This window comes from Megalops cyprinoides, chromosome 20, assembly GCF_013368585.1.
Source record: "Megalops cyprinoides isolate fMegCyp1 chromosome 20, fMegCyp1.pri, whole genome shotgun sequence".
Lineage (NCBI taxonomy): Eukaryota > Metazoa > Chordata > Actinopteri > Elopiformes > Megalopidae > Megalops > Megalops cyprinoides.
The window spans coordinates 19521596-19531812 of record NC_050602.1 but is presented as its reverse complement, the minus strand read 5'-3'; positions in this window follow the sequence as shown (position 1 = coordinate 19531812).

Below are 10217 nucleotides of genomic sequence, written 5' to 3'. Positions count from 1 at the left end.
AGAAAACGTGTGGGTAACACTTTAAATTTAAAACCAGGAATTCAATACACATATTGAATGTACAATGTACATATTATATACTTCAAGTTTACATTCTGAGAATGTGCGAGGTTGGCACCTTCTCGTTCATTGTATCTTCGACGTGCAGTTAAATTCAACAGGAAAAATACACGTTTGAAATGTATTTTTCTGTGTGTCTAAAAGAGCTATTAAAAGTGGAAGAGATTACAGATTGAGATTACTTTGTCTTCTTTTTACATTAAATTACATTTTTAATTGAGATGTAGTACAGTGTGTGTGTGTGTGTGTGTGTGTGTGTGTGTGTGTGTGTGTACATATATATAATGCACAATGTGACAGTATGTGGAGGTATGTAAGGCAAGGAAAGGAACGAACATAGAGAGAGAACACACTCATGATATCTTTACCATACATCGTTCAAGAAAATGTCCATACATTTCTTGGAAGAGAGTAGCCTACCATCTGAGGTTGGCACCGTAATCAAGCATAGGTTGTCATGTTATATTTAAGAGAAGTCCGAAATACTTATCTTATCCAAAATACGCACATGTAGACATTACATCAGATCCCCGGTCCATTGGATATGCGTGACGTGGCTGCCCGTTGCCATTTTAGGAGTTTATAGTGTCTAGCTATCAGGAAAGCAAAGGCCAATGCATATTACTTCTGGGCTGAAAGAAGCATTTTATTATTAGTAACGGTTAAAGGTACTTGGAGCACCGGAGGAAAGTGTAGGCTACTTATGAAACAGACATGGCAAATTTGTATTTGCACAATATGGATCTCCCTCGGGGTATGTTTTAACAGTTTCTCCCAGGATAAATGATCCTCAATTAAAAGGGCGTGTCGGCACAAACCGAGGAAGAATGGAGGAAGAGAGGATAGACCACCACATGTCATCTGTTATGTTACATGCTGTCAGGCTCCCACGCGGATTTCACACTGTGTGAGGTGGGACGGCAAAAGGATGTCATAATTTTAGTATTGTCTTATTTGAAAATATTAAAATAATTACAAATTGAATGAGGAGAATGGCGACTCCGGCGCGTGTCCAGTGTTATTGCCACAACTTTGTTCAACAATCGAGAGAGCCCCCATGGGTAGACTGTAACGATATTTTAATGTTACAGTGACATGATATCACAACTGCAGAGAACGGTTTAACAACATACAACTCAATATGCAAACCAAAATGAAGGCTATGGCACTCATTTGCCTGTTAGCAGGACTGATTGTAGAGTCACCATTACAGTAAATTGTATGAAAGAGCCCATTTAGACGTGCTTCTGAAGGTCTCTGGGCCTGCCCCTTTTCTGACTGACTGACTCAAATAATACAAACAACTGCTACTACTTCACTGCTTCTGCTAGTAACACTGCTGCAACTTATTCAATATTACGGTTAAATATTGCTCATATAATTTTAATCACAATTAAAATCAATAGGAAAGGTTGTAGTATTGGACGATCGTTCCTAACTTTTTTTTTCTCGGGGTACAGTATTTTTGACGTTGATTTGAAATTAAACGATCAGGTTATTATGTTTCTTTCATAATGACTGAACTGTATTATAGGTGTATTATATGAAACATATTAGTTCGTATGTAACAATGCTTCATTTTGTATTTATCTTTTCCATATTTCTTGCAAAAGTCACAGACATGTTTATGGAGATTCAATCATGGAGAGGTTATGAGAGATACACATAGCATGGTGTGACTTTCTTTCAATCCCTTGAAAGAAACTGAGCAATATTTCCAAGAAGGTCTGCATTATTTTGCTTGAATTTCTGAGGACACTTCTTCTGGATATTAACTCACTAAATACTTTGTGTAGCCTACGCTACTTGTTTGGAGGTTGTTGAAAGAAACTTCAGAACTAGCAAACGGGGGGAATTGCTAAAGAAACAGCAAGGCAGAAAAGCGTGGAAAAAGCGTGGAAAATGAGTCATACACATATTAATTAAATGTGATGTATGATAATGATATTCGAAAAATACCAGAGGATTAATATGCACTGAAAAACATTTGGAAACAGTCTGAAGAATAGAGTCGGAATGTGCCGATGGTCGTGTGGCCCGACGTACGGGAGCATGCATAACGGTGGATCTCAGAGCGTATTCTGGTTGTTGAGCTTAATGCACCTATTGATGGTTCTGCCGAATGTTCCCGCTTTACGCGTCCTCGTGGTGTCACATGTTGTTTAAGGTAATTTTGGTCATATTATCGAAGCATTACGCCAAAAAACGTGCCGTGTGTATGCTGGTCTAAATACCAACAGTATGAGACAACTGCAAGCTGCTGACCCTTTGATCTCACACAACTCGCCCAAGCACTCAGTTTTCTATATTTCACTGCGTCGATCGATTAATCGCCTGATCGATACATTGATTGGCACAGATTAATTATGTTTTCTGACCCGGGATGACGTCAGTCGAACGGGACGCATTCACGAGCTCGCCTGACAGGTCTCGGAGTAAGACCGACAGAGGGAGAAGTTCGAGGAATATAAGAAATGGAGCACTGACTTCCGATCAGCACTCCCACAATAACATGTATCCAGAAAAAGGAAAAATTAGGAATTAATATACAGATTACTGTTACCTCTGTTATGAAAGTTAGTGGTTGACCCACAGATGCTGAAGTGTTGATTTGCGTTTATGGAGGTATTGATATTTCCACTTTGCTGATATGTTTGTTGAATTCACGTAGGCCTACGGAGTTGTTTTATGCAACGTTCTCTCACGCCTGGGATTGGAGTAACTCCTTTCCTCTAGGCGAGCGTTAGAGAGGTTTTTTGTTCCTAACTTCAAGGGGAAGTATCTGTTATTAGGCCTAATTTAAACGACACGGTAAGACATCATTATTTTTCCAGTGGGAATTTCTGTGCCGACTTCCACATTTAATTATTTTTATTTTTTATCATTAATGATTTATCATTATTATTTTCTGCAAAACACGTAATACACGTAATAATGTAAACACATTGTTTTGTGTTTATATTTGACGAGCAGTGTTTCCTTGCCTGATGTCTCACTCACCCTGGATGTTATTAAATGCCTTACACAAATATTTAATAGTAATTTAAAAAAAACGCTATAGGTAATAATTTTAAATTGATTTACAAAAATATAGATACGATATTGTTGTCATAAAAGCCTTATACGAAGTTGAATTTCCACAAGAAACAATAGTAATCATAATAATAATAAAATAATATTGTTGGAGCAATTTTGTATTCTGTTGTAGACCTATTTTATGAACAATTGTGCGAGCGAATATTGGATGTATGCTGTTTTAATAACATGCGATTATTATTATTATTATTATTATTATTATTATTAAGTTAACATAACAGTATGTTATGACTACATGAGATCTCACAATTAGACCTCTGTTATGGTTTATAAACATTTCACATTGTGTTCTGTATGCATACAGTAATCATAACAGTAACTGTGTGTATGTACTAACTGTAAGTTGGACACAACAGGATAATTTATAATAGTATTATATATTTCGTTATTATGATTTATGATTTATTAGGTCATATTTAGATAGGAAAATGTGATAAAATCTAGAAAATGTGCTCTGGACTGAGACAATAGTCTCTCATTCCGAGAACATCCATGAAATGACCGTGATTGCTGAGCTGTATGTGTTCTTTGTGTATCTGCACTGAATATAAAAATAACCAATGCCATGAACAATGGTAATCATTAATAATAATAATAATAATAATAATAATAATCAGTAGTAGTAGTAGTAGCAACAGCAGAGATAGTTTTTGCATTTAGTGTCATATTATTATACACAATTGCCGTTATGAATACTATAATATTTGTCTTGTTTTCAGGAACAAATGACCTTCCAAATGAACCATGAGTATCGTGCGTTATCAACACCGCAAGTGAAAAACTGTGCCAACGGGGCAACAGCGGTGTCCGCGACGCGTGGGTTAATGTTTCGCCATCGATCCACGTTGCCAGTGCTATCGGAAATGCATTACTGGAGCCAACAGCGAATGCGTCAACTCCGCACAGCACGGCGGCTAGCGAACCTTGTATTGGCTTCCCGGCCGCTGCAGTGATGGATGTTCATCTACTCTCGGCCCTAATTCACCCAAGTTTCACCATTTTACACGTTCCTCTCTGCGAATTTGAATGCAGATTTTTTGGCTGGCAGATGATAGTTAGACAATAATTACCACAATTTACTTAAATGTGATACAACTGTAAACTGAACGACGAACCTGTTTCTTGCGCATCTTGGGAATTCAGTCACTTCTGAGCTGAAATAATGATTTAAACCAAGGAATAGACTCCCATTCTCCAAAAAGACCCATCTGAGACCTTGCTCTAAGAAGTTAGTTTTGTCTTAAGGTGTGCAATTTTGCTTCAGTCAAAACAGGTGGTGGTGTTTAAAGTAACAGTGGATTCAATAACGCAACCCAGGCCCACTGCAGTCCCAATGAGTTTGTTTTATGATTCGTGTTGCTGTGCTAATTCCATCGAGTTCTGCATCACCAGTTCCAGGTTTGGAATTAAGATACTTTGTTTAGTTGTCGCAATATTGCTCTATTTCATTTTTGACTGAACAATTCCTTTGCAATCGCTTTCTTATTCCCTCACACACACCTTGAATTGTTACCGACAGGAATGTGCGACTGAACTGTAAATAATTAAAAACGTAGCTAAATCTGAGTGTGATTTAGTCGTTGACCGTATTCTAATTAAAGGAATATATTCAGATATTCATATATTTACAATATTTTCAAGGTAGTGTATATTCTGTCGGCATTCCTCCCCGGTGGTTTTGTACGGTAGACCGTACGGATGGCATTTGATTCGAGTTTCTGATACAATACTACCATCTTGGGTCAGCCGGTCCCCCACATTAGTAATATGACTGTGCGTATCTCTGTTGCAAGTGTTAAGGACGGCAGAGATGTAAGCAAGATATTTAGACTTTAATCTACGAAGGACAGCAAATTTTGGAAAGCGTGGTTTCTTTGAACATGGCTTTGTTCAACCAGATCTGTGTAGTTCTACTTTTCCAGTTCTTACAGGTGTATGCAATTAAATATTATCTGGACCCTTTTGTATCTGATGTGACCAAGAGGATGGATTTCAGTATGACTACTGTTATTTCTACAGTTGACCTATTTTGGTTAATGTTGCTGGCCAATTCTTACAACAGTTGTCAAAGTTCAGGCGGCGTTCTCCTTTCTCAAAGTTGTGGCAAGTTTCACCAATCGTTGCGCACGTTTTCACCCTCACTATTTGACAGTCAATCAGACCTCGGTCGAACTTACCTCTAACAGTTCCCGACAGCATGAAAACGAATTATTCGCACAACTCTCTTTGAAATTGGAACTGGTGTGAGTGTGTGTATAAGCGAGTGTGTGTGTTTGCGCTTGTACGTGAAAACACATTCTCACATTCTCATAATCGGTTTTTAACATGATATGCAATTACCCTCAGTGTCTTTAAAGACTCTTCTTAGCCTATTTCTTATTTAAATTCCGGAAATTCGTGTTTCTCTTTTAAGGCACACTGTTTATTTTAAAACTTGCTCATCTCACTCTCAGCTCAAGTGATTTTCCCATTGTTTACAACATCATGACGTCTGGAATGACTTAATGAGATACATTTCGTAATAACAGATATTTGCACAACATTTCCCCAAATTTAAAAACTAAGTCCTGTATGGTTCAGGAATATTAGGCCTAGTTTAATTCCGCTTTAAGTTGTACGTTCCTTTCACGAAGGTCAACCGCTAACTTTATGCAACAGTCGTGGCGTTCGATTTGTGAATCTGTGTGCGAAATGTGGTTATGAAGCTTATTTTTATATTAAATGTTAGCATGTCACATACTTACACTGATTACACTGAACTGGAGAATTCAATTCAACCGCGGAGGTTCGGCGAACAAGGAAACATCACATTTACAACAGGCACTTTCGGTCTCAACTTTTATTTACTTTGTATTCACTCATACTGTAGTATATTGGCGGTAGCGTTTGGTGGGATTCCCAGAGATAAAAAAAAATAATCGATCAGCATTTTAAAAACTGCTGAAACAAAAGTGTATCACATTTATCCGATACAACACAGGCCTGCTCCTAAGTACTATATTGGGGCCCCGTCCATATTTAAGACACAGGGAACAAACTGCCATAACTCTCAATTTTGCTCAAAATGAATGACAATGAGACACGTGTAGAAAAATATGCTATCTTAAATGTATGTGTTGCTTTCTGATTGAATTGAACTGTACACACTTCTTAAAGTGTGCTTCCTCTGAAAGTTCCTTTTTGTAACCAGGCTGTGATAACTTAGTGGCTATTTCTGTCTCTTTTTCATTGATCAGAACAGGTAGGCAAAATCAAAAAGCTTGTGGGCCAGTTTCCATGACCCTAGGGTGACGACTCAGACTCAGATCACTACACTACCAAACTCTATCAGAATTGGACTGGCTGTTTGGGAACAATCGTTCCAATTCAAGCTAATAGAGTTAAGTGATCTTGTGGTCTATACTCCAGGTTTAAACCCCGTTAAGGGTGAGGCAGTTGCCTGGGATTGCATGAGGTGGTCCCTGCTTTTTTATCCAGGCAACAAGAGTATTGCATCTGTCTGTGTGTTTCTATCTGCATCAGAGAGGTTCAGCGACAACTTGCTTATTTCTCTTCAAAGTCTGTACACCAAAATCAAGAAGTTCTGAAATTAGGTCATATCAGAGGGCTCAGCCACTTTTCCCGTTGAAAATAATGAAGGGTAATTATACTATCTCTTTACATCCGATCCAAATGTGCTGTTGTGTCTATTTCCATGTTTATGCTTATGAATGCTTTTATGATGGGTTTGGCCCTATTCACCGATTGCACGCAAGATGTTGTGAGTGGGGACTGCTTAAATGCTAAGAGATATTGATAATTACTCAAGACTTCTAGACATTATCTCTACAACTGGTTAAGTATTTAAATGCAAATGTTAAGATCAGGGTCATCGTGGAGTTTGTTTTTTTGGCCCTGGATTGGATATCGGTATACGTGATCTAGTCTCGTAGTCAGACTACAGAAACACGGCCTATGAATTCCGCTTGCATTCGACGTTCCTTCAGTCATCTGAGTGGGTCATGCTAGTCACTGCGGGCGCTGCATCAGGCGATCCACATACAATGCAGATCAGGGAATCAACACACTGCTACGTATTTACGTCATTCTTGTCCCCTCCAACCCGTATGACAAAACGGTTCTGGGCAACATTTTATGGAGGGACATTTCATTAAATTTACGATAGAAATTTCAACAAAAGAAAACAACAATTTATTGCACCAATATCAATTTAGAATCTCTCAATCCAAATCAATTTATGTATACACCAAACGATAGCCTTTTAAATGAAATAGCATAGCTACATTGATTGACTTGAGCCGTATGGTGTGATCCTTAAATTGTCGGAGTTACTTGGTTTAAATCTAGCCTGCTTTCAGCAGCTGCTGTGTTCTTCCTCTTCTGCCCATGATTTCGCTCATTCCCCTCTTTTTTCTAACGAGGATGTTTCCTTACAGTCCAATGTCCTATAAACGTTCTTGCTTATATACAGCCGACTTATGTTGTTGCCGTGGGTCATATGCGTCCTCCGCAACGTGAACTTTTTTTTCCCACGTGACGCTGTACACCTGCCTTGGTGTGACATGTATTTTATGCCGAACACTGATTTAGCATTCCATAATTATGCATGGAGCACTGCCTAACATACACATAGAATAAAATCTGAAACGACTGGAAATCAGGGAAGATGTTTTTTCTGTTACAAGTAATGCTTTAAAAGTAATGTCCTTGCATAGAGGCTGCTCTTTGGACGACTGCCGGTGTGACACTGTCAGTGCTTGACATCAATCTTAATGTATTCCAAAGTATATTTACTTGAAAGAGTCTATTGGCAAAAGTTAAGTACCTGTGTTTAGTGGTGTCTCATTGATCAGGCCTGAACAGTAAGTCAGCAGGATAAAACGGTCCGTAGCTCGCACGTGCGTGCGTGTTTGCAGGAGTGTTCTTTATGTGAGAAAGAACAGAAGAACCGACAAGCCGTTTGATCAGCACTTGTTAAGTGAGTGAGTGGATTTGCATGTACTTTAACTGAGCAGTGCGTGATAACTTAGCTCCAGGCTTCAGTCTAACCTCAGAGTGCCTGCAACGACATATTTGTCTACGCCATTTTAATGTGCTTATTGCCTGGTGGAACGGCAACGGCTGTTTCTGAGTCCTGCGTTCAATATTAGAAATTTGACTACGTGATTCTCTATGGTGTTTTGCAGAAAAAAATACTGTGTAAATATGTTTTTGCATTATATCATGCTGATATCGAGGCTGTTCGACATAAGCACGCCTGTTGGAGCGATTGGGTGCAGAACCCAGACACTTTTGCCCGTCCGTGTATTCCATCGATCACTCCGTCCGCTCAAAGAAGACACGAGCTCTTTCTGCCTGCCAGTCTTCCCCCGGCTCGCTCGGAACGAAATCAATTGCCGATTGACCTCGTGCCGTTTGATTTTAACGGAAAATTTCCAAGAACGTCCTCCCCTGGGTGTGCTTTTGAGTCAAATGACCACTCGTCAAATGTGACCCATTTGGGAAGGAACTGTGACTTCGCCGGTGTAGTAAATACAATACACGGGACTGCCAAGCCAGGCTGCACTTTTACCTGATAACTTACATAAATTTATATCAGTGTGCTCTTAATAGTAATTTCCTGTTTTTTATCATTAATTTCTTATCATAATTTTCATTTTTTCTTAAAATAAAACTACATTTTATAACAGTCAAGTTCTCTCGTGAGTCTATGTTTGTTCCTTCCGTCCTATTAATTTGCACTGCGTAGGCTCTGTTGCACGGATGTTCAAAGATCTAATGTAAGTGACGATTAGCACGGCGGTCCTTGCGTTCTTTAGCCGGAAATTTCATAACTGTTCCCTCTCACTGACGCAATATTTTATTAGTGTCAGGTTAATTTTATGACACCACCTGTTTTATGACGCTGTCACAGACTAATGAAAGTTATGATGGTTTTGTTGACTAACAAGCTTCTGATAAGCAAATTTGAAAACCATGCGTTTATCCCTAAATAATTTGAATGAGCACAACTGTTGGAATGTTGTTACGTTCTTCAGTTCAGATAAATGTGTAAAATGCATAACTTGTAATTTCTCATTTCACATTGGCCTACGCTAAATGTATTTAATCTTTCCAGAAGTCTGTGCTGAATTTCAACCCTGCGTATGCGCAGAATGCAGTGCTCTAGGTAGTTAACATTATAAAATGCATTGATGAGTGGAGTGTGAAAAGGAATATTTCCGGCTATTAGTTTTCAAATTTATTGTCACTGGCAATGGTTATCTATGCCGCTTTTCTCAGATCGATCAGATCAGCTCATTGACTGACATTACTCTGCTTCAGAAACCTCAGAAGCATATACATTTCTTTGTAATTATATCAATTTATAATCTGAAGCCTAAATTCGTGTGAGAGAACATTTGTGTTCAGGTAATGTTATTGCATGTTAAAGATAATGGTTTATTGTTGTCGTTGTTGTATCCAGTGCAATGCAATTTGGCTGACAAATATGATATCAGTCGAACTCCAGAATATTTCAGGTGAATCGAAATGATGTTTGAAAATGCTCTTCACCCTTTTGATAAATACTCAAATCAACAGTCACTCATAAATGGATTAGATTCTACAAACATAACTATCGGTGAAGATTTTTAAGAACAGAATTGTTTATAAATGCTTCTACTAGTTAACTTTTAAAAACGTTTCCAGCGTAGTTTTATATATCATGTTATTGAAGTTTATTAAACATTTATAAAATTTTGCTTTGCTCTTTCATTGTTTCATATTTGACACGGGCAAATTTGCTGTCACTTAGTTTTTCTCTTAATGCTTAATGCTAACTTACTTGTTTTCATAAATTATAGTCTCGTATGCCTTTCACTATGCGGGTAAAGCGATCAGGATGATTACGTAGAGAAAGGATAACCGATTCAATGCTTCAGTGTTAGGGAGCAGAGGAAATTCACCATCACCCACTTCTCCAATAAGTCGATACGATCGGAAATCAATAACATATTTTGTTGAGGCGGTGAAAAATCAACATTCGAATTAATGAAACGGGCCCTCATTTGAACAATGAG